The 24,629-nt window shown below is 37.4% G+C and overlaps 1 protein-coding gene across 4 annotated transcripts in view; it reads left to right on the top strand.

The window, feature by feature from the left end:
• The window catches only part of LOC144067819 (ribosomal protein S6 kinase beta-1-like), a 44,513-nt gene that overhangs the window by 5,959 nt on the left and 13,925 nt on the right, over positions 1-24,629 (top strand). For all 4 annotated transcript variants that reach the window (XM_077591795.1, XM_077591794.1, XM_077591798.1 and 1 more), the window contains one exon: positions 4,016-4,144. The gene's annotated coding sequence lies outside the window, so the exon portion shown is untranslated. The remainder of the gene's footprint in view (positions 1-4,015; positions 4,145-24,629) is intronic.

Below are 24,629 nucleotides of genomic sequence, written 5' to 3'. Positions count from 1 at the left end.
GTTAGACTGGTGCGCTTGGCTTCTTTTCTTCTTCTCGGTTCGTTCATCCCGCCGAGACTGTCCGTGGGCACAACCGCTTCTTGGAGAGAGATAAAACTGTGCAGCTCGAGCGTAGCTGGAGAAAATGCACACTTTTTGGCACAACATCAAGTGTATTTTAACCTGCTGTTCCCAGAGAGGAGCTTGCTGGGTAGTGCTTAATTCACAGACCATGAAAACAATAAAATTGAGGAAGAGGACTGACTGCTGGGGTCCTCTTTCCATTGGGTTGGTGGGGGGGGGGCATCAAGTGGGAATCATTTTTTGCTCAATTGCACATGAACATGTTGTGGCACTTGGATTTTTTTTTTGTATGGCTCCGTCAATCTAAATGTAATCGCAATAATTGACATAAAATCTATATTTCATGTCAAGTTTATGTTAAAAATAGAAACACGTTTGATTTTTTTTGCCCTTTTCTGAATGCGGAAAAGTTTGGATACCCCTGAGCAAGATAAACAGCCATCTTCTAATTCTGAGTAAAGCTAAAATTAGTACAGATTTGCTACCCTGTTACTTTTCTCATGGGTGTAATGGTTTATTTTGGACGGAACCTTCAATGGTGACACCAGTTTATGTCGAACAGAGAGTACAAGTGTTAAAACTTCCACGCAGCAGCTGCTGATTGGTGGACTGGCTTTTTTAAGGGTGACACAGTCAGCTCTCAGATGACTTTTCGCATGCCAGATTGACATCATTAGCGCTTGTGTTGTCTAACATGTTTTTGTTCGACCTTCCAGCCTCATGTTTGTCAAAAAAAACATTTTCAACGCAGTCCAGAATGTGCATTTTCTTTCAAATGCAATATTGCTTAGCATTCCAAACTCACCTGCCCGTTGTAGAAATCCTTAAATAAACATCTTCATCTTCACCTCGTTGAAAATGTTGCTTTGTTTGGAACATTTCTCATCCTCATTCTGCACTACGCGACCTGTAGTCCATTTTTCACTCTCCTTTGTTTTTGTTTTGTTTTTTTCTTTTGCTTGTTTAGGTCACTTGACACATTGAGAGTATTATTTCCCAACTCTTGACTCTTTTTTTCTTCTTCTTTTTAAGTTGCTCTACTGAGCTTTATAGTCATGTTTCCACTGCGATGAACTTGACATACAGCCTTCCACTAATGCACTTTAGGATTCTATTATTCTATGATGTTTCATTTAGTTTTAAGATTTGACGCACATGCGACTTCTCCATTTGGATGAGAATATGACATATCCAACCACAAGTATTTCTCCTCTTCTGGAAAAAATGGAACACAATTGCTATCATTCATGATTTTAACTATTTTCCATCCTCATCCCCTTCGACAGAGATCTGCCCAAATTTCTCGTGACTTACGTACTACTCTTTTTTTAATTTTTTTATCCACACATACCAAAGGGATTTGTAATTGGGGAGCGTTTTCTGTGGACTCTATGCAATGTGGGTACTATTAATTGGATTAATGGCTTCTCGCATGTAATTTCTCAGTCATCCTAGGCATGTGTATGACTCGCTGTCCATTCCAGGCCCACGCAGTCTATACACACACACACACACACACACACGGGCACGCACAAAGAAGGTGAACTTGATTCAAAGTAGCTTTTCTATGCTTTGTTTGGTTTTATTTTTTTAGCATGCCAAGATGCACTGAGGTAGCTTTTTATATAAAAATATTATTTTGGGGGACTTTATGGGAAAAGTTCACTGTCATTGGAAATCTTGATGGTCAATTTAAGTCTTCTGATCTTGAGAAATATGCCAATACCGAGAAACTGTATTAAGGAGGGTCAAAGTGTATTTTTAATTTTTAAATGTCAGAGCTATCGCAACATTCTAATCATATAAAAAGGCTGATTTAAAAAAAAAATAAAGAAAAACAATAGCAATGAATGAATAAAAAAATATTTTTGCTAACAATTTGTTTAACCAATGTATTTTATATAAATCAATTTTTAAAAAAGCAACAAAAATAAATAAAAACAATAACAATAAATAAATAATTTTGCTAACAATTTGTTTAACCAATGTATTTTATATAGATCAATTATTCGGTTTGTTTGAATATTATATAGAAATATTATAAGTCATGTTGTATACATATCATTTTTGCTCTTATACATTATTTTATTACTTCTTATCAGTAACTGCCTTAGAAAGCGACCATGTTTCACTTTTCTTTTGAGTTTTATACAGCTTGATAATATAGGTGACTAAGGGTGAGGTTCATTTAAATGCTATTGCTATTTAGAAAATGTTAGGAAAGTAAATTAAATCGCCCCAGCGTGCATCAATGATGGCACATGATTCAAAAAATAGATAAATGTGAGCTGTTGGAAACTCCAGATGATGGCACGAAATGGGGGAACCCCCTGAGCTGATTAAATACGCATGGAAACATTTCAAATGGCCCAGAAATGACAAGAATTTGAATTCTGGAACTGTCTTGACCTTTTAGGCAACTGATGCAACCGTCAATACAAGCAATGTTAAAGATGTACTCGTCTGCAAATTTTCCTTTAATAGTTTGAAAATACATTTAAGTTACTATTTACTATTTATTTTTGAAAGCGATTTAAGGTTTGGACATGAATCACAGAAAATCACATTATCTTTCACTGCTGAGCTACTCTTAAAATATTTCCTATTCTACTCATGTTGCATCAGATCTGACTTTCTTCTACAGAATTATCTGAAAGAATGACTTGAATTAAATTTCCTAAAGTACTCTAGTTTAACCCCTTCTAGCCTGAATATTTTGTTCATATTTTGGATTTTTTTTCCCCTGAATTATCCAGTTTTCTTATTTTATATCTTCAGATTTTTGTAATCAAATTTTCTACTATTCTCGTGATTATTATGTATGTATTCCCCATATATATTTTAACTCATTCATACCACTAACGTCCAATGGGACTGCGGAACGGCAAATTCAACACATAACTCACTAACATTCATCGACTAATCATTTATGAATATAAATATTAATAATTTATGAAAACATTCTCACACATAAAATGTAACATATTTGGCAACACTTAAATGTAATGCAAGTTGAATGGAGTTGCTTTGGAGTGGGGGGCAAGCGTGAATCCAAAAAGAGTGCAAAAGGGGCACGTGGACTCGCTAGCCCTCCTCCATCTGTCAAGTCTTGTCGTGCCTCACCTCGTCTAAGTCCGGTACTTCTTTCCCCAGCCCAGTTTAGCCGAGTTCTCTTGCGTAACGGCTCACTGGCCCGGTGCGTCACAAGCACCCTTTCTACACACGCATGTGTGCATGAGCTTAAACAAACGGCGTTACACTGGCCCCTTTTCAGGCCCATTCAACTGTTACTAACCTGTTTGATTATATCTGTCAATCAAGACAGTGTACAGTGTGTACAGGATTTACCCAAAGCACGTGGTCTTTTCTTCTTCTTCTTCATTGCAGCTTGATTATTTGAATGATCTTGTATAATACTCTCAGTCATAATGTCGCTACTATTGGGATGAGGTTTAGCTTCTATGTTCTTTACTCACAACCATACCTACTTTGCGTGTACCCTGATCAATCAAATAATCCCCCTTTTAACTTTAGGCCAAATTAGGGGCTTTGTTTTTAATTGGTTTTAATATTTTTTTCCATAATTAACCCTGACTTTAGTCACATTCCACCTGTTCGTTGAACGTGTTTGCTTCTTTCTGGTGAAAAAATAGCTTGTTCACTGCTCAAATTTAAAACATTTTATCTATACAATTGAAATCTGGGTATAAATCCCTGGATAAACTATGGAAAAGGAAAATATGGATTTATATTCTGAAAAATATGATATGATCATAGATGGCCTTTTATCTGAGTGATTATACCCAGTGTTTTTTTTCTTTTTTTCCCCTCCTGATTATTTTTTTGTCTATTCAAACTACTTTTTTCACAATTTGACTCACTGTACCTAGGTGTCTTTTTCTGAGGGGTCTTCTTCTGACTCAAAACTAAAACATCACTTTTCTCTTTACAGCATTGTGTCATGTTTGGATTCATCCAAACTTCTTCTACCAAACAACACTAAAGATGGAAACAACAACCCCACCGTGAAGAAACCTCTTATATCTGTGTGAGATTTTATCCAATGGCAATCTGGAAGTGGGTGAGTACCTCTTAACAGTTAAGGTTATTTCCAAGATCACTACACTAGAAAACATTTTTTATTTTTATATAAATGTCATGAGTCTGCCTTTCAAAAACTACATACACACACGCACACTGTTAAAATGTGTGTTTTTATTGCATTGAAAATGTTTCACTTTCCCTACTTGAAGAAAAAGTTTCTAATGCACTAGTGTCTTTAAAACGAAATGCCACAACCTTGCATTCAAATAGTGGTTGAAAGTACACAGATTTTTTTTTAAACAAATTAGCAAGAAAACCCCTTACTCGTTTCCCCTGTGTGGCCACATTAGTCTTCACAACCCCAACCAACAACTGAGAACAGTACTATCATTTCAAATCAAGGATAAATGAAAATTTTGACTTAGATGCTACAGTTTGCCTGCCCAACTTCATTAGAATCTAAACATGTGCCCCTGAAATTGAGTAAATGACAGTAGGTACAATATTTTTTCAATATATTTTAACGATGCTGTACAATATATGAATACCCTATAAAACTGTCAAATGAATATTGAATACATTCAAACACCTACATCCCTTTTTACCCTCTCCATCCTTCCACAAATATTAACTAAAAACAATGGGTTATTTATGCAAAGTACTTGTTAAAACAACATTGCAACCAAGTGGTTACAGTTATTCGGAAACATTTCCCTCCACCTGTTGATCCTATCACATAAATGTTGGATTTACAGTAGCAGTGTGTTCATCATGATTAAACCCAACAAAATGCAACACATTATCACCACACGCTATAAAATGTGGCCAAACAGGCTCATCAAACATTCGCCAGGTCACTCTGACATCCGGCCCGCCTGTCAGCTGTACAGTTCTAGATACCTGTGTTCCCCACAGCAACAACCCTCAATGACCCTCTCACCCCCCACCCCCTTCTTCCTTGGATGTGCCATGTCTTTCTTTTTTTTCCCCCTTTTTTTGTGTGTCCGCCACTGCAGCTCTCGTAAGTGGGCCACTTTAAACGGCCGTACAGTTGGATGTATTTCACTGAGCGCCACGCAAACACGTGCAAAGGCAGAAGCCGTTGAATGGAGCAGCTGCCGTGTCTTTGACAAAGACACCAAATGGCAGATTTCATCAAAGACTTGGTTTTTAACAAGAGAGCCAAAGTAAAATGCCAGGTTTTGGGGTGGCGAGACCAACTGAAAGGGAATGTTTGAGCTTGTTGTTGCTGATTAGCTTGCGCTAACTTTTATTCGGCTAAATATGTCGATAAAAAGGACGTATGTTGAGTGTATCGAGAGATTGCTGCTAGCCTTCACAGTTAAAATGGATGGAAGGTCTATTGCCGTTAAAGGCGACCCATGAGTTCATGCTTAGAAAAAGTAAAATTTTAAAAACTGATCTTTTTAAAAGTGGAAGGATTTTAAGTAGGTCCTGGATCAAGGGTTTCAGACCTTGGTTCGCGGGCCGCTTTAACGTCAACTTGATTTCACGTGGGCCGGACCATTTTAAATATAATATTTAGATTTTGTATTTTTATAAATGGATTAAAAGAACTGGATTAAAAGCCCTGAATATTCAGTTTTTTATAGATCTAAAACAATGTTTATTTTAGCTTTTTCAAATATATTTTTAGATTTTACAAAATGATTTTTGAACTAAAAACACAGAAAAAAATGATTAAAAATTACAATTATTGATTTAAAAGGGGGGAAATCAGGAAATGTAACATCTATACTCTTCATTTTAATTTGATCCTAAAACAAAAGTCGGCACTCATGATTTACTTTCCCAGGCCACACAAAATGATGCGGCGGGCCAGATTTGGCCCCCGGGCCGCCACTTTGACACAGGTGTCCTAGATCCTTCGATTTTGCTTGGAGAAAAAAGTTTGGGCGCCGCTACGTTAAAGCAATTTGATGTTAGCAGATATTATAACCCACAACCTTTCTTGGCAGCGTTAATTGACTCGTTGCTTTAACTTTCGCATCCTAGCGCATCTTTATATATTGACACTTTGAGGAAGTTTTCCCCTCCGATCACTTCCCGTCCTCCCCTTTCCTCTAAGCCTCCCGTAAATCACACATTTGCCATTGTTTTTATAGGTATGCGCTCCTTTTGACTGTCAGATATCATTTTATTGCTACTTCCACAGCCAACTGGACTTCAACTAGGCTTGTTAACATTTCCTGAACTAAAACTATAAAACCATAAAACCAGGGACGTTACATTCCACACGTCTCTGATTCGTGTACGTATAATCACTTCAAATCTGCATTATTTTTCATTCTGTTTCCAGACAACGACAAACACAAAAACTCATTTGGATGCTCTTTTTGATTAGACACAAAAGTCTAATTGTTGAAATTGCCTAATAAAACAAGACCATCACCTACGAAAAAAACCAATAAATCTCATAAGCCTTCTGCTCTGTAATGAAGTCACATCTGGTCTTTCAAAATGTACGTAAATTTAATGATGACAGAGGATGAAGCGGTCCTCCATTTTTTGTCCCAAGTAAGTTTGGATGTAGCAGCGCTGTGGTGGCGTCACTCACGTAAGAATCTCCTTGCATCCAAGCGAAAGCAGACTCGAAGTGACGTTGCACGCTGCCCTCTTAAAACACACCCGTTGTCTCGCTCTCCCTCTTGCTCGCGTTCATTTGTCTTTTTTTGTGCCACTCTTGCTTTGCGCCTATTCTTTTGCACGCACTCTGTTCATCTCCCACTGTGCGTTCTACTCTCTGGCAGCCCCGTGCCGCCCCGTGTGTCAATTGTTCTCCTCGCGGGATTGGACAGCATCCGGATGGGTCGCTCTCTCGCCTTTTACCTTGCTCGGACAAACGTTTCCATCTTTTCCAAGGACGTCTCGGAGCAGCATCCGTTTAACGTTTAACGGAGCGCAAAGGCATTCATTCATTGTGGATTTTTTTCCATTTATTTTGGTTAAATCTCAAACCTAACTGGATTAAAAGTATAGTGGGAAATTTTTGTGCATTAGCGACCCTACCATTGATCTTTTGTCTCTCCTGTTCTTGCCTGAGTATTTTTTTCTAGGTTGCAGAATCTTTGACTTTAGCTTTTTAATGTGGGCTCTCTTTGAGATTGTAAATATTGTCTTTATTTAGAAAATGTGGTCTTTCAGAAGAGAGTTTAGGGAGAAAGAAAGAACAATTTAGTGAAGTACGTACATCAAAATGCTAGGAAAAGGGAAGAGAGGTCAGATAGGGGTGTGATAGGGTCCGTTTCAAAGCAATGTTGGTGACATGAAGTTGGGAATCCAATATTGGGTTGTTAGGAATGTAAGATGTAAAGGTTAGGGGTTGGCCTTTGGCCTTTCACTCAAGGGATCGCCAAGCCGCGGCTCTCATAAGAAGGCCAAGTGCTTCCTTCGGAGAAAGTGTTTAGCTCCGAGAACAACCGTGCACTTCCTCAACATGTCCAGATGAAGAAATATGAATCCTCCAAGTACAAAGTCATTTTTTTGGTTGGACCCGTCCCTCAAAATATTCGTCCCTGAAAGTGTTAACAGGCTGTGAATTCTTGATTGCCAACTCCCAGGATTGTATCTCCTGTATGTAACTCAAATCAGGGCCATCTGCGCTGGGCGTATGCCTGCCTTCCCCCCCTGGCCTACTGCACTCAAAGGCTCACTGTGCTGTGGTTTGCCCAGTTGGGTCACGTGACTTCTCTGAAAGTGCCCCCTCCCTTCTCCTCCCGCTTTATTTCCAGTAAACCGTTTGAAAGGAGGGGGGTGACTCAGAGTAAAACCAGCTTCCTTTTAACCACAGCTTGTTAAAGAATTTGTCAACGTGGACTCAGGGGTACATTTTTTTTTTTTTGCGCCAGGGAGTGATAGCTCCTCATTTTCTTTTCTTTTCTTTGCAATTTTTTTTTTTTTTTGGAAAGGGGGCAGACAATTCAATGGCGTCAGGGGTGCTAAATCACACCGCTTCCTGTTCTCCAAAGAGCGGGGGAAGGCTTGTCAGGAGTTAATGGGATGAACTTTTGTCATCCTGGTGTCGAGCGAACACAAATGACGCCTTCGCTGCCAAACATTTTCATTGAGGAAAAATAAAAAAGCACTGGAAAGGGAAGGAAAATGTGTGTAGGTGTTGACTTGTGTGTGTATAGGCTATTCATATATTTTTTTCCTGGTCAGACACTTAGATTTTCCACACGGAGTCTTCTCACTGTGTCTTTCTACCAAATCAGCATGACCAATGATACCTTTCAGGGAGGTACCATAAAGAGTCCGTTATCTACAGGAAGCACACCCTGGAATGTCATTTAGAAGATCTTTGGCATCATCAAATGCTTGAATCTTATGCATGGTGATGCAAGTCTGCCACTTGGAATAAAGAAAGCTTGTCCTCGTTAACGCTTTGTGGTTACCACGGTTGCGTACGATTCATAAAACTGTCCTCACTCGGATTTGTCCCGAAGCGTTGGTTTTTATCAACTGCTGGCAACACCAATGCTCAAAGCATAATAAAAGTCATGTTCACTTTGCCGCACCTTCACATTTTTAATAGCCTGAATATATGCCCACGTTATGTAAGACCAATCCACAACGCTGACACAATAGGAAGACATTAAAAAAAAATGTCGTAATTAAATAAAACAAAAACAAATTATATGACTAATGTAAAGAATTATATATATATATATAAAATTCTTTACATTAGTCATATAATTTGTATTTCTTGGTCATCGGTAAAAGCTACCCAAACTGCTAGCTTCTAAAGCTAACATGACATTAGATTTGCAACCCTCACCTACAAAAAAATAGAATTAATCATTTTATACCAATAATGGACTTCTTATTTTTGAAACCAATATGAATTCCAAGTCTGTGTTTTAATTGCCATCCGTATAGGAGAAGTCGGCGCAATAACTGATTTCTCCACACGTCCGTCTTTGGTGCCTGAGCTTGAACCGAAAGCTCCATCATTTTAATGACACTGCACTCTTGACAACCCATACCAGATGTGACGGCTCACCCACGGGTGATGCAGTGTCAGGGTGCGGGTGGGTGGATTTTAGGCAGCCTGGCTAAAATGGTGATTTTTTTTTTCCAAATACCACCAACCACAGAGTCTGGATGTCTGAACCCCAGCCATCAAAGATAGAGACGCCTCTCTGGTCTAGAAATGTGAAATGGATAGATCTAGAGACCAAGACAAAGCGCAAAATTCTTCCCCTGGTAAATCCCAATATCGGAAAGTCATCCACCGCTCCCATCACCCCCTGCCGGGGGGAAACGCACTCGTGCTCTCGCTACGAGGCGAAAAGTCCCACACTGAATGCCAACCGCGCATGTGTCGGGAAACAAATGTGGTGCGTATGTTGTCACGGCAACAACGATTGGTCGCCCACCGCATCAGGTGCTTTGGAGCCAGACGCTCCTCATTGGTTCCGTAGTAAAGCACCCGTACGCACACATTCCTTCCCTTGCCTTGTCGTCCTCTAGCCGAACAGCTCCGACGTTCCGGCGGCCGGCTCGCAAATTCGCACACGAGGGGCTAGACTGAAATTCAAATGACGAGCTGGTAAAAGCAGGAGGCATCTTGATTGGATATGAGAGGAGGCTGAAATTCAAATAGCAAACCAATCAGATCACAGTTCTCATTTGCTCCCCCCTCCACAACCTTATTAGGTGACCTCCCATGTCTCTCAAATTTCCTGTCTGCTGGGTTGCACCCTGCGTCGTGTGTCATTGGGACTGGACTGGCTTTGTTGACCATATAAGGTCAAATCATGTCTCACTAGGCACCTCCTACTCCCACTCCCCCCTTTTTTTTAATTAACCTGATGCTTTGGAGGCCTTCATTTCGAAAGACAACAAAATCCATTTATTTTGCTCAACCGTTTATAGGACATTCTTCTCTAATATATTTTTTCGTCCCGTGATGTTTTATGCCAACATATTTGTTCATATTCAAGCACCACCAACAATTCAGAGTTCATTTTACAAAGTTCTGAATCAATCATTACACGTTTGCTGCATGAAAACTATTGAAAAACAATATAAGGAACATGTTAAAATACTCTCTATAATTTACAATTGAATGTAATGGAACTAAAAATCACGTAAACATGGTCATTTTGTCATACTGCACACAACAAGGACTTTTTATACTAGACACTAATCTAATTATAGTAATTGAATGTGATGAAATATTGTTATTGATTAGTTTTTATACATTTTTATTTCAAATTTAGTTCCTTCAGATGGCATAATAGTAAATATCAAGTCCATAAAGTAACATTCAAACTGTTGACTGTATTTCTTTTTGCAGTATCCAGTTTAATATATAATAAAAATAACAACTTGACATAGTAATAATAATCTTTAACACCTAGTCAAACATCATTTTAAATGACACCGGGAAGAAAACAAATAATAATTGCTGTTATTTGTGGGGAAAAATAAAAGAATGACAGTAATTGAAATTTTTCAATCAATAATTTATTTACCTTCATATTGCTATAATTGTCCCCCATCATCCCCCAAAAATCTTGTGAACTTCCCCATCCCAAAAAGGGATATTGGGGAAAGATCTGTGAAAAGAGGCTTTTTTTAAAAATAAAAATTCAGAGGAGAAGAATTTCTGAGTCAATATAATGACAAAGGTCTTTTGTCTCGTTCCCGCAACCTTGCAATTAAACATTGGCATTAGAAGTATGCTTAATCATTCTTGTGAATTACTATTACAACATAAAAAATGCTTAAAAACTGAATAACTAATTACTGTATATAGCAAGCATATCAATGACAATAATTTCATTCACTGTTGTAGAGAATTAAGCACAAAACCTGTTTGATCATAAAATTACTTATTTTAATCCCTTCTGAACAAATTAATTATTCATTAAAGTGTTAATGATCCTCTGAAATTTTCTTAAAGTAAATGTAGAAAATTAAAATAATGTAGTCCTGATAAATGAAAAATGTTTATATTTGGTTTTTAAGCTGTATTAATATGAATTAAAACAGTTCAGTGGTTATTGAAAAATATAAAAACTGACACTCTACTTGAGTCTTCTACTTAGGAAAGTCAGTGAGTGACTCTTATTTCTTCTTGTGAGTAGAAAAAAGTCCAAGGGGAAAACCACGTTTTTCACCAATTATTCGTTCCGTCATGATATGTATGTGTTTTGGGAAATAAAAAGAAAAGATTTCATGTCAGTTCAAAAACGATAAACTCGAAAGGAAAAGCAGAGTCTAAATATTTAGCTAGTTAATCTGTGATAAGACTGTTCCAGAATTTGTCTTAAATTCCAGTTATCTTCTCTAGATTTATGATTTCAAACCATGTGAAACTGTCCAAAGAAATTAATGTCAGCATTTATTACAATTATTTAAACACTCTTTAGTTGGCTAATCATTTAATCGACCCCTAACATGGTTTATTTTAAAGACAAAATCACTGGAAAATAAGGAATATGAATATAGTGACATGTATTCTGTGTCTTCATCATGTATTGTTAATATACAAAATATAGAACTACTTAAACTTGGTTTGGATTTTTTTAAACTTTAATTGGAGTAAGCACATTAAAAATCTTCCAAAAGCTTAGTAAAACAAAAATAAATTAGCCCTCCCTGCTCTAAGTGTGTTATGTATTAAAAAAGGTGCCATATTCTAAATTGAATTTAAATTACTGTAAAAAATAGTCATTTTATTTTGTTTATTTCATTGAAAATACTTCCTAAAGTGTAAAAATAGAACTTCAACAGTATGCACAAATGCATATTAAATGCTTTACTTAAGAGTATCTTAGTACAGTTTCATTCACAGCTGTCAATGACAATTTTTCCCATTTAATTATAAACTTTATTAAAGTTATTACAGAGGAAGTTAGGGGTTAAATAATGACTCAAAAGATGAGTCGTACAGCACGTATGAGCTATTGCAAGGGAGCCATTTTGTTCAATCATCTGTAGGGAGTCAACCATTTTGTGTTTGTAGCTTCAGCTGCCTCCTTCTATTGCAGTACACAGCGCAGAAATAACCAGAAATATAAGAAAAAATACCTACCTTTTAGAAAAATGTGCTGATTAAGATGAGCTCGATTCATAGGCTTAATCCAGGAAAATCCCTTAAGTATTGGACCGTTTACTGTCCGGGGCGCAACTGGACAAGTTCAAAGTTAACTATATTGGGCCTCGTTCCTTATCGTAGATAGAAAACATTGTCCTGATCTTGAGTATGGGGGTGATGCGCTGGAAAATTGTCCGGGGGAGGCCATGGAGAAAAGTAGGGAGTGATGGAGGGCTTGTCACGCATGCCCAACATAAACAGGAACCGATTACACCCAGAGGACCCCTTCTGCCCGAGGTGTGTCTCTATCTCATGGAAAGAAAGACTTGACCAATTCCAGCTAGACATGTTTTCCTTAAGACCAAGTCTGATGCTGGAGAGTCGTCATTCGTTCATTGGACATTAAAAGCAAGAATTTCAGATCATTGACCACAAGCAGGTGGTGTTATCATGGGTGGGCGCTATTTTATGGACTGGAAATGAGACTTTGGCAGAGTTGTTGGGTTTGGTCATGATTTGGATGGAGATGGAGAGTTTGGTAAACAGGTTGTGTTGTCTAGGCTTTAGTAATGTAACGGAATAATGGTAATTTAGACTGTCATCTTTGTACTTGGTCTCTGAAATCATATTCCCTCCTAAAGTGAGTCCCAAGTTTCCATTTTCTTTTGCCAGTATATGGCACATATGTGACATTTTCACGCAGTATGAATAGACCTATTCCAATCTTTTCAAATCCGACCGGGCCTGACATATCGGAAATACGGCTGCGTCAGTATACTTCAAATTGTGGTTTAACGAGACGTCGTTGTTCATGCTTCGGGTGCGTTCTCAGTAGTCTCCAAGGAAATCTTTTTTTTTATTGTTGTACATTTGTGGCACCTCCACCACATATTGAATACCAAATGAATAGGTGATGTCATGGAAATACACTTTTTGTAGGCCCAGGAGATGGGTGAGGTGTGGCACAGTTGCACCTGATATGGCTCTCAGAAATATAATACTTGATGTAGAGCTATTATATTCAGGCGGCATGTTTTCAATGTACTTTCACTTGTGCCTACAAGGCAGACTTGTTGTCATTTTAGTTAAGTATGGATACAATACTGTATTGAGTTTGTGTGAGTCGAAGTGACTCATGGATGACTTCAATGAGCGTGTAGCAACGTGTATGAGAATCATAAAGTAAGTGAATCATCCAATTTTATCTCAGTTGGTTGCCAGGACATCCGCTTCCCGTAGATAGCAAAGATAATCCAGTGGTTGGAATAGTAAGGTGTCCATTCGAAAAATCTGACCAAAAATAAAATGGCGGGTGCTATACAAAGAAGTAAAGTGTAAAAAAATCTAATGAAACAGCTATACTTGGATGTTATAGTGTTTAATAGCCTTTTTCTTGCCTGATTGAAATGTAATAATGATAAGCAGTTGCGACACGGAACGCAGAAAGACACAAAGTAGATTGTGAAGTGCTTACCTGGCAGGTTATGATTGGTCACCAATCTTACATTTGGCTTCTTTAATGGCACTCTGCCAGAAAATGGCAAAACCTGCCGTGTTTTTTGTTACAAATGGAAGAAATTTAGGCTACGCCACTTTCTGTTAATTGTACAATTGCAGTCAGTGGAATATGTAAGATTTAAGTATGTGTGGCTTTCAGTGGCGGTCCGTGCATTTCCTAGTGACGCCTTCAGCAAAAACTATTTTATGGCTATAAAACCTCTACTGCAGCTACAGCTGCGACACATAAAAAATCATCAATAATAACCTCATACAATTGAAATATTATTTAGGAATATAGCCATATTTTACTCACCAAAAATCATTTTTAACTGTACACAATGTCCATCCTCCTTTCTTCCTTCTTTTCTATCGCCATCGAAGCTAATGCTGAAAGTCGAGCCTGTCCTGTCGTATTTCTGGAAAATATTTTTATTCGATTTAGTGCTGAAAATGTTCGTTCCCAGGTGTGACAGGCTTGCTTGCTTTTGAGTTGTCCGACCTTTCTTAGTGATGTCCAGCTTTTTTCTTGAAAAGTCTGTCTTGAAAATGGCTTTAAATCAACACAACAATATATTTGCTTGTGCTGCTCGCTCCAGATACAGTTTGGTAGCTCTGGCTAGTCCACTCTATCACTAACCAATCATAGTTGGTGAAAGCGATGACGTATCCCTACACCTGCAAGAAGGCAATGACGTATCCCTACGCCTGGTGTTGCCAACTCGAAATCTGATTGGTTAAAGCAACAGTCTTATCGACGGTTGTTTAATGCACCAGAGCCCGCAGAACTGATTGTGAAGGCCTTGAGGCAGATTTCTGACCCTGGCAACAAATAATGGCTGAAATGTGATTGGTTAAATGCTTCAATATGAAAACACACATCTGGAAGCAGTGCAACCAGCGGGGAAAACAATGAAAGGAAGCTAACAGACAATTTAGAATTATTTAATAAGTATTAATGGACAAAATATAATTAACATCAGTCTGTGATTCAGATATTTCTTAGGTCAGCAGAGAAGGCCTTGAAGGCCCTGATGGCACACCACTGGTGGCTTTGGACACTATGTTTGTGTGTCAATCCTATATCCAGCTAATAAAAATATTTCTTAGTTCCGCTTTATCTATTACATTTGTGCTTTTACAGTATTTAAGGATGGACTGTGACCTTTACGAAGGAGAGTCAAAAAGTTCTTATCAGCCTGGAATTGTAAATGGAAGGAATCACGAAATGGGCATTACACAATTTTCAAGGCTGGCTAGTAGATGATTGTGATTATGTTACTGACTAAAATAAAACAAAGATAAAATAAGGATAAATACAGATGTTAAAACACTTGAGGCAACACGTCTATATGTGACGCAGCACATTCTTGGCTTGGCCGTCACGCATCATATAAGTGAATGTTGAAAACACATTTTAGTTGATCATTTTACAAGGGAAAATATTGAAACATGCTTGTCAGTTGTCTGTGAAAACATTTCCTGGAATGGAGTGACGTTTACAGATATTCTTCCTCAACGTATTATCTTAAATTTACCGTTGAAGGAATGTGTTGAACAATGAGCGGGCGAAAAAAAAAAGAAAAATTCTAGATTAATATCATGTAATTTAAATGAAGAATGTGTGTTCTGGTCGGTTTTGTCATCAATCTATAATCACACAAAAACCGGAAAATTCAAGATGTCTTCTGTGTCATTTAATACTCTAGTCCCTGTAATTCCTCACTATATATTTAGTATCCTTGGAAACCCATGGCTTCTGGACTAGAATGTAAAATAAGATCCCGCGGGTTGAAATGGCTTTTTTTTGCATGACTTTGTAACGACAAACTAGCCAACATGTCTCAAAAGTTACTGTCAGAGCAGCAATCCCCAATTTTAATTCATTTATTTTACATTTTACCTTTCAACATATAAATAATCCACATGCAAAAGAATAGTGCTTAAAAATATTTTTTTTAAATACCCCATAGGTCTAGAGCACCCCCTAAAAAATAAAAATGATACATTTCAATCTTTTTAAAGCCCAAACTACTAATAATTGACATAATATATTAAAATTATTTAAAAGTTTTTAATGGTCCATCAGCACAGAAAGACTACAAAATTTCAAGTTGTCTTAAATTTGTATAATTTATCAGTTTTCATCAGGGGAAAAAATTAACACTATGCTAAAAAATCACAGATCAATTATAATGGGGTTAATTGTCAGTTTTAGGGGTGGGAAATGATTTGTATCATTGCTGTCTTTTAAATATTAATTATTATTTGTGGAATCTAGTAGAAAAAAAGGGCTGAATCATATGATATGTGAGACATGACATCAGATAGGCTCGGGGAAAAAAATGAATTACCTTGCTTTTCTTTTTCATATTTTCACAAAATAGTCCGCATCTATTGAAAGCCTATCAACTTGATCCAAATATGATCCGAATAAAACCATTTCTGTTAATTTTCTAATGAAGTTTTATCCTCTTAATTATCAGCAACAGCCAACTTCTACTCTGGAAAAAAAAATTGCAATCCCTGCACACTTTTTTGAGACTAAAAATATAATAAATACAAACCAAATCCTTCTTTATTAATGTTAACATTTTATTAATCAAGCGTTTGATTCTTTTATGACTTATTACTGATGAATATGTAGCAGAAAAGAGAGGCGCAAGCTCACTTGTGTTGAAATTTCTTCCACAAAACTCATTCAGGGCCGATGATTTGCCTTCATGTCTCGTCTGGCCTAGTGACTAAGCAGGAATCGTACCAGACAGGAGTTGGCCCCCCAGACCCCCCTCTGCAGAAATGACACACACACCATCCTACGTTACACTAGCTCGCCATCTTTTTTACACGAGGATGGAGAAACTGTGACATGATATATTGCCAGTATGTTTATCCAATGTGCTGTCTGCGATGTGTCATACATCCCAAAGCTTTTACTTCTCGCTGGACAAAAGGGTGTCATCGTAGTTTCGAAAAGATCAAGATGTGTGTGTCTGTGTGTGTGTGTGAGTGGTAAGAAATCAATGTATGATACACACTGCAGCAAGTGAACTCATGGTTCACATCATCGTCTGACATGCTAAATGAATTGTGTGTATCATCTTTGGGATCATCACGGCGGGGATTGGTCAGCCTTTTCACTCAACGGTGTGTGTTTTTGGTGTCGGCTGTTGAGGAACTTTTTGAGTGTAGCATTCAGGTCATTTATAGCTCTTGGTAAGCAGGAAAGGTCAGAAAAGGTTAGGAGTGCCTTTGAACTGAACATTGTGATCCCGTGAAATGACTTGTTGCTTTCTTGTAAGCAGTTTGTAAGTCTTTGTCGGATTCTCTTCTTCTCTGGCGCCGCAATAGCGTGCTAGGTGATTGACGACTTGGATGTTTCCACCCGATGACGGAACATTTTGAGGCTGCTAGACGGGATAAAATGCTTTCGGGTTCTTTAAAAGATGCCTTGATCTTGAGTATTGTTTTATCTACTTAATCTGTGTTCAGATGGAATGCTTTCGTTTGACTTGTTGCGGTTAAGTGCCTTTTAAAAGTGATTGTTTTTGCTGAAATGAGTCTTTGGAAGCAGTATTTTGTGACATCATGTGACACCTCGCTTCGAGGCGAGGTATTGAGGAGCCATCTGTTCTTCTGACATTCTAAAACTGAAATGATATCAACAGAAATGCAAAATAGGGAAAAAGCTCAGTGACTACATGCAATGAGATTTGTGCAATCAAATCGTAGCCTTGATACTTGCTGTGGGAGCCACTTACTGCCATGACCTATATCCTTGAAGAAATGCCAGGGGCAGTGGTTTGGAAACTTCCTTTGACACACCTGTGGGTGGGAGTGATATGCATGTGTACACTAAGATACACACACACATAGTTGCATTATCTCGTATTCATTTAGTCTATTTTGTTGCATTCCACACACTGTTCATTCAGATTGGCGCACAGTAAATATGGTAGTAAACTTGCGAAAACCCCTCTTTTTCACTATTCCATGAGCATGTGGGTCTGAGTGACAGTTGATTGGTTGATGACACATTCACTCTGACTCATTTCCTGTTTTTTTTTTTTTTAGCTGGCAAGGCTAGTTCCACTTTTTTTCACCCAATCAACCATAAGCCACACCTTTTGAGCATGCCTCTTTCACCCTCACGAATCACCTTCTGAATGGACGCCCGCCATTGACTGGAGCTTTTTTTTTTGGTATCAGATTACATGCAGGTGCTGGAAATCGGTTTGTACCTTGTACACACACGCCCAGTTGATTAAGCACACAAACTTAATCTTTTCCTTTCTTGAGATCTCGTTTTGTTATTTTATGGGGGGTGTAATGTTTTATATTTGATTTTTAATTTAATATTAGGATTTGGCATTTTTAAAATGATGGGCTTTCCCTTTAGATAATACTTTTATGTGACTAATGCATACCTGTCAACCTCTGCCGATAACTGCCCTTATAAATGATTATGATTCCCCTTACAAACCCCCAAAAAACCTTACAAACACCGTACGAGTCGTACGGTGTTTGTAAGGTTTTTGGGGGGTTTGTAAGGGGAATCATAATCATTTATAAGGGCAGTTATCGGCAGAGGTTGACAGGTATGCTAATGTCCGGTATAACAGAATGTAGGTTGCATTTAAGATTCTTTTGCGGGCCATATTTACTGATATTTTCATCATTCACTGGGTCAATAAGAAGGATATTTACACCATATGGGGTTAAAAATGTGTGTAGAATATTTCAGGTCATCTAAAAATCTTCTGTCAGTAGCGGCTTCGTAGTAATAAAGATAATTTTGCTTTGAACTGCCAGAAATTGACCACGAAAGCCCCCCTTTTAAGCCTTTTGTGCTGATGAAAACAGGGTGGACGAAGCGCCACGTCTGATCAGACGTGCATCCTGTGACTAATGTACTTGTCTCCTCTTCAGGAGCGTCCGTGCGTGCACGGTCATCGTTACAGTCGGGAAATGTACTGCGAAGTCCAAAGCAATAGAGCTTTGATCAACATCTAAAGTAGTCACAGACCATGGGCTTTTAGTGTTTTGTCTGCATATCAGGCACATTACCTAAGGAAAAAAAAGAGAAAAGAACTCGCCTCGTCTAGTTCAATTGATAGCCTCTTGTGAGGAGGAAAATGTACTCTTGTAAAATAATCAGTGTTCAATTTTATTCATTTTTTTTACGTCTGCAGACACTAAAAGATGGGTTGTAAGAAAGTCAAAATGTCCGCGTATGAGTTGACGTTGTTTGATCCCAATCACGTTACGATGACAACTTTTGTATTGCGAGCGCTGTTGTTATTGTCTGAAATGGGTACAATTTAGCGGGTGTTGAAAAAGTACTACTTTATAAACAGTGTTGTTAAATAATAGTGATGAAACCGCCAAAGTTTACATCTGAAGACTGAAATTTGCAACCTCGATTGCTGTATTAAAAATGTGAGGCATTGCAGAATTGGAGGACATTTTTGTTTCAAAATTCTTGGATAACAAATCTTCACGTTTCTGGTTTTCTGGCCCATATTCATCGATATTAGGACTAGCAATGGTTTGATTAGCTCAGTTTACAAATTAATGGTCAATTTTATAGTATAGTTTTTCCGGAGGTGAAGCTAGGCTCTCCAAAAGGACAAACTCCCTTTTGTCCTGTTCTTATTATATGCATAAAAAGGTGTGAAGTAGAGTGATGCTTTCAACCAAGACTAATTCTTTTGTAATAATACGGAAAATAGACAAGAGGAGAAATGCTTTACTCATTGTTTTGGTAAACTTTGATGACTCACTGCTTCCTTCTACTGTGATAAAAATGTTATGGTAGCAGGCTTGCGTGCATATTGTGGGATGCACATTCTATGAATAATAAATAATATTGGACATATTTTGTAAAACAAATCTTCCCATGGTTACAAGAGACAGCAATGAAACAAAGCCTCCGCCCAAAATTGGGACTAAATTAGCTGTTTTATCTGTTCAATCTATTTGTTAAGGGGAGAAAAGTGAGAAAATGAGGGGTACTTGGGACTTTTTTGGTATTATAAAACATTGTAGGATGGTAAATTGCCTAGCAACTCTAAAATGACCCATTTGCTTTCTTATATTTTTTCTTTGAAATGCAGTTTTCTGTATTGAAAATGGCTAAACTTAATCTTTTTGCCGTTTAAATAAGAAAGACCATCCTCTTGTGTCTCATTGAAACGGACTACTGTCAGTCATCCATCTTGATCAAATCAGTGTATATTGTGTCTGACTAATCCTTCAGGCTCCTGTATGGAGGTGGCTCAGTCACCGGCATGCTCTTGCTGAGGCCGCCATTGACATGCAGAGAGGAAAAGCCCCCATTTGAAAAGGTTATCCAGTAGTCAGTGGTGTGCCGGGCCGTTTGGGGGGGGAAAGACGTCTCCATGAGAATGCAATCATTTCCATGCGAGCCCATCTTTAAGGCGGGAGTTCATGACCAGCACAATGGGCCTGCAGATGGCTGTTCCTGCCTCACAAGGCTACTAGCATTAGGGGATCACAGCAGGCGGTGGGCCAGTGGAGAGTTATGGGTCAGGCCAGGTCACCCAGCCTTGCATTATTAGCTCCTTACTGGATCCTACTGGATCATTCCAGATTTTCCTCACCACTTTAATGCTTTTTAATGAGAGATGAGGCAAATTTCTAATGATCTCAAACACCATTATCATGATACTTTTTGGGGGGGATCTCAGCTAATAAAAATAGCAGGACTTCATTCTAATGTAAATTACTGAATGCAGAGGGTTGCATTTTTCGATGCATTATTTCTCTTAACTTTGGGAATAATTGCTAACGGAGAGAGAAATCCAACACTTGTGGACTTGACTCCTGTTAATAGTCCTCTATGAGTTAGGTTTTGAGTTAATCCAACACGCAAAAGGTAGTATTTGTGAGCACTGGGAGTGCCAGTCACCTGAGAAGCACATTGACAATGATGGGATTTTTCTGTTTTTTTGCCCTCGTGGTTCTTGTTTTTAAATGAAGCTCAATCCACCGTCACCAAAACTTTATCATTTGGCTTGTGGTGGGATTGAAATTCAGTCAATTTGGGTCATTCTATAATTGTAGCACAATTGACTTCATAGTATTTCATAAATGAGCCTTCTATTCGCAGGTTTCCTGATACATTTTTTTCTTAAGAAAATTTAGACTCCCAAAGTTGAGTGAATTTAGTTTACAGATCAATGATATAAAGGGGGGGTCTTTTGTTCACTGATAAGCCACTCGGAGAGACTAAAAAAGGGGAACAATGATTGTAATGTAAGCGTAGCTTTGGTGAGCGTCAGAGAGGCACACAAAGAAAAGGGAGAGGTCACATTTGCGTTCCGTATCTGGTATCATGTTGATTTTTTTTTTTACCATTTGATTTCCTTGCTTCTGCCATTTCTTTCCAATCTTCCACACAGCACATGCTGCTTGCTCATCATCGGTCATCGTGGTTTTAATTTAGCATAAACTGCAGTCATTGAGGATATTGATGAATATAATGATGTGTCTGTACATGGAACGAGCAGTCGCCCAAGACACGCTATGAGTCATTAGCCGGCTAGTACCTGCTCAGCCATCCAGACTCCTCTGCTCCCCACCCCATTTCTGTCAAAACAACTGTTTGTCAGCCATCCATCCCCAACAAAGCGAGGGAGTGGTCTCCATTTTAGCCGGTACTGTAAATGCCCTTTGTTGTTGTTACACTATATATATTTGAGGGACTTTGCATCCTTATAATTTGGATTCACGAAAGATGAATGCACATCTTTTTTTGTTTTAAATTGATTAGAGCAAAAGGCATGAGTAGTTTAATATAAGATTTTTTTTTTTGCAGTCAGTTAGTTATAAAGTATAAGAAATTATATATCAATATGATGTGTTAGATAGAGAATCTTATATACAAATATCTAGATAATATTGGAAATGCCAGTAATTCCAGTTTCAATTAAGATATTAAAAGTTTAATAAATTAATTTTACAAAATAAGATCTTTCTCTTGCAGTCAGTTAGTTATTAGGGCACAAGACAGGTTGCAAAGAAATTATATATCAATATTATGTGTTAGATAGAGAATCTTATATACAAATATTTAAATAATATTGGAAATGCCAATAATTCCAGTTGCAATTAAGATATTAAAAGTTTAATAAATTAATTTTACAAAATATGATCTCTTTTTGCAGTCAGTTATTAGAGCACAAGACAGGTTGCAAAGAAATTATCAATATTGTGTGTTAGATAGAGAATCTTGTATACAAATATTTAGATAATATTGGAAATGCCAATAATTCCAGTTGCAATAATTCCAGTTGCAATTAAGATATTAAAAGTTTACTAAATTAATTTTACAAAATATGATCTCTTTTTTCAGTCAGTTAGTTATTAGAGCACAAGACCGGTTACAAAGAAATTACATATCAATATTATGTGTTAGATAGAGAATCTTATATACAAATATTTAAATAATATTGGAAATGCCAATAATTCCAGTTCCAATTAAGATATTAAAAGTTTAATAAAGTAATTTTACAAAATAAGATCTTTTTTGCAGTCAATTAGTTAATAGAGCACAAGACAGGTTGCAAAGAAATTATCAATATTGTGTGTTAGATAGAGAATCTTACATACAAATAGCTAGATAATTCCAGTTCCAATTAAGATATTAAAAGGTTAATAAATACATTTTACAGATTGCACATAAAATGAAGCTATTACTGCCTCACCTCTTTTTCATATGAAAACATATATGGATCTAATTCCTTTTCTTGCCAGCCTTATACTCTCTTTCACATATTGAACAGAATCCGATGAGTTCATTTTTGCTCAGTGCGTACGTACAGTTTGTCTCACCAACTCAGTCTGTTTGGGTCAAATATTTTGAGGCAGAAAAACAAATGGAGCTGTAAAAGGGGAAATAAGAATGATTGTTGCCACTAGACTTCCTGCCACGAGAGCTGGCATCCAAGGGTAGAGTACAGTATGTGTCTTAGTTTGGGTATACACAAACTGCTGTGGATGTGATAAACATGCCAGGCAGGGGGATCTCCATCTAGGAAGGGGGCTTTCGGTGCTTTAGTGGTTCAGTCATTGGGGGGAAAAAAAACCCTTGGAATAATAGGAAAATAGATATTACCTTACGGCAATGACACAGCACTCGTCATTTTTCTTGGGTGAAATATTTCCTGTTATTCCACTCATTTTTCAAGTTTGGCCAGATTGGAGATGGTGTGGGTATTTTTTTTTTTGGCCTTCATGTTTGTCTTCGCCAAATCCCGGCGTCTTGTTGTTGGTGCTGTTATGTTAGGTGTGAACTGTGGCCTCGTGGAGTGTTGGGTAACAGTGTTGCCTAAGCTAGTTGTTGTGAAGGTGTCGTAACCAGTTGGACCCGGCCGAGCTGTCATGTGAGCCCTTGTTCTCTATCGTCCCCAGCTCGGGGCGTCAGGCCACGCGTATGTGGGTGCGTTTGTGCGTATGTGCGAATGCCATTCCGAGTGGCAGCCTGCGGGTCAAAGGTGAGCTCTGACTCATGGCCTGTGGAATTCCGTTTTTACTAAATAAACACAGGATGCAAAGCATCAAACACACGTGCGGCAACAGGAAATAGTCATTTATTAAAAATGGGGGAGCAGATAGTGCTCTCTCAATTACTAAATGTTCTCTGTCACGTCCATGTTCTAGGAAGTTGAGTCATGTGGGGGTTTCCCCCCATTCAATACTTTGTGCTCTTGTTCCTTATTATCGATCGGATAAGGCAAAGTCACAGTTATAAAATCTAAATGTTGTTCTTAACAAATGGTAATAGCTGAAAAGTTCCATCCCAAAAAACTACGTCATTTTAGATCATTGTGAATCTGAATGAGTTGATAGTAAATAAGAGTGAAGTTAACTAAAACTAAAAATCAAGTACTTAAGAATATAGCAGATGTTTTTATTGAATATATCAGTTAGGTGAATGTCATTAAATTCTTCCTTGAAGTGATTCAGTTAGATGTAAAATACAAGAATCCAAATGTGACTCAAAGTCATTCATTCATTTCTTTTATTTTTTATTTTTTTTATTAAATGACAAATTTACAAAAACAATTTTAGGCACAATAACCCAACTTTGCTGATGGCTTGTAAATTACACCGTATAATTTATAGGTTGCTTGATTTTAAATGAATAAATATAATTGACCCACTTCATTGTTGAAGAAAGTTTTGTGAAACATAATGTGAATCATTTTAACAAGACTTATTAGACACCTCGTCTGTGACCTATATATAATATAAATATATTCCAGATTTTTTTTTTTTTAGAAAAATGAAAGACCATGATACAAAAAAAATAAACTGGAGGAACCAGAGCTATCTTTTGTTTAAGACTAGACTATATTTAGTCCCCTTACCTACTTTGAGTAAATGAAATTTAATTATTGTAATTTTTTTTGACTGTCAATGACAGTCTGGTTTGATTATTTACTCTTAACTTTTTACATTTGTACAAAACACATTGCTGTTGTAAGTAATGTTACTTATTAAGGAAAATGACTGGGAGAATTGATCCAAATGCCTTTACTCAGTAAAAATCACACTTCAATCTTGTTTTTTTTTTCTCATATCAAGCACATCCTTCATAATTTTCAAGGATTTAATTAAAATTATTACTTAAAATATTACTTTTTTATACTCACTTGACTGTGTGTGTCAAGCACAACTTTGAACAAAGAAATGAAGTCATCAGTAACACACCCGACCGACTAGGCTGTATCAATGCAAGCTCACTTTATTATAATATATCTACATTTTAAATGTACATCACATATACAGTACAACGATACACTTTACATATTTAGATTTTGTGACATAATCACAACATAATATGTTGCCACTACCATCATTTTTCAATATTTTTTGGACTTTATATCCATTTAGTCTAATAGCATAAGAGTCAATTTGCCTCAATTCATGG

Source organism: Stigmatopora argus, chromosome 22, assembly GCF_051989625.1.
Source record: "Stigmatopora argus isolate UIUO_Sarg chromosome 22, RoL_Sarg_1.0, whole genome shotgun sequence".
NCBI lineage: Eukaryota > Metazoa > Chordata > Actinopteri > Syngnathiformes > Syngnathidae > Stigmatopora > Stigmatopora argus.
Note: the sequence above shows the minus strand (reverse complement) of the source record. Positions and strands in the feature narration are given on the sequence as shown.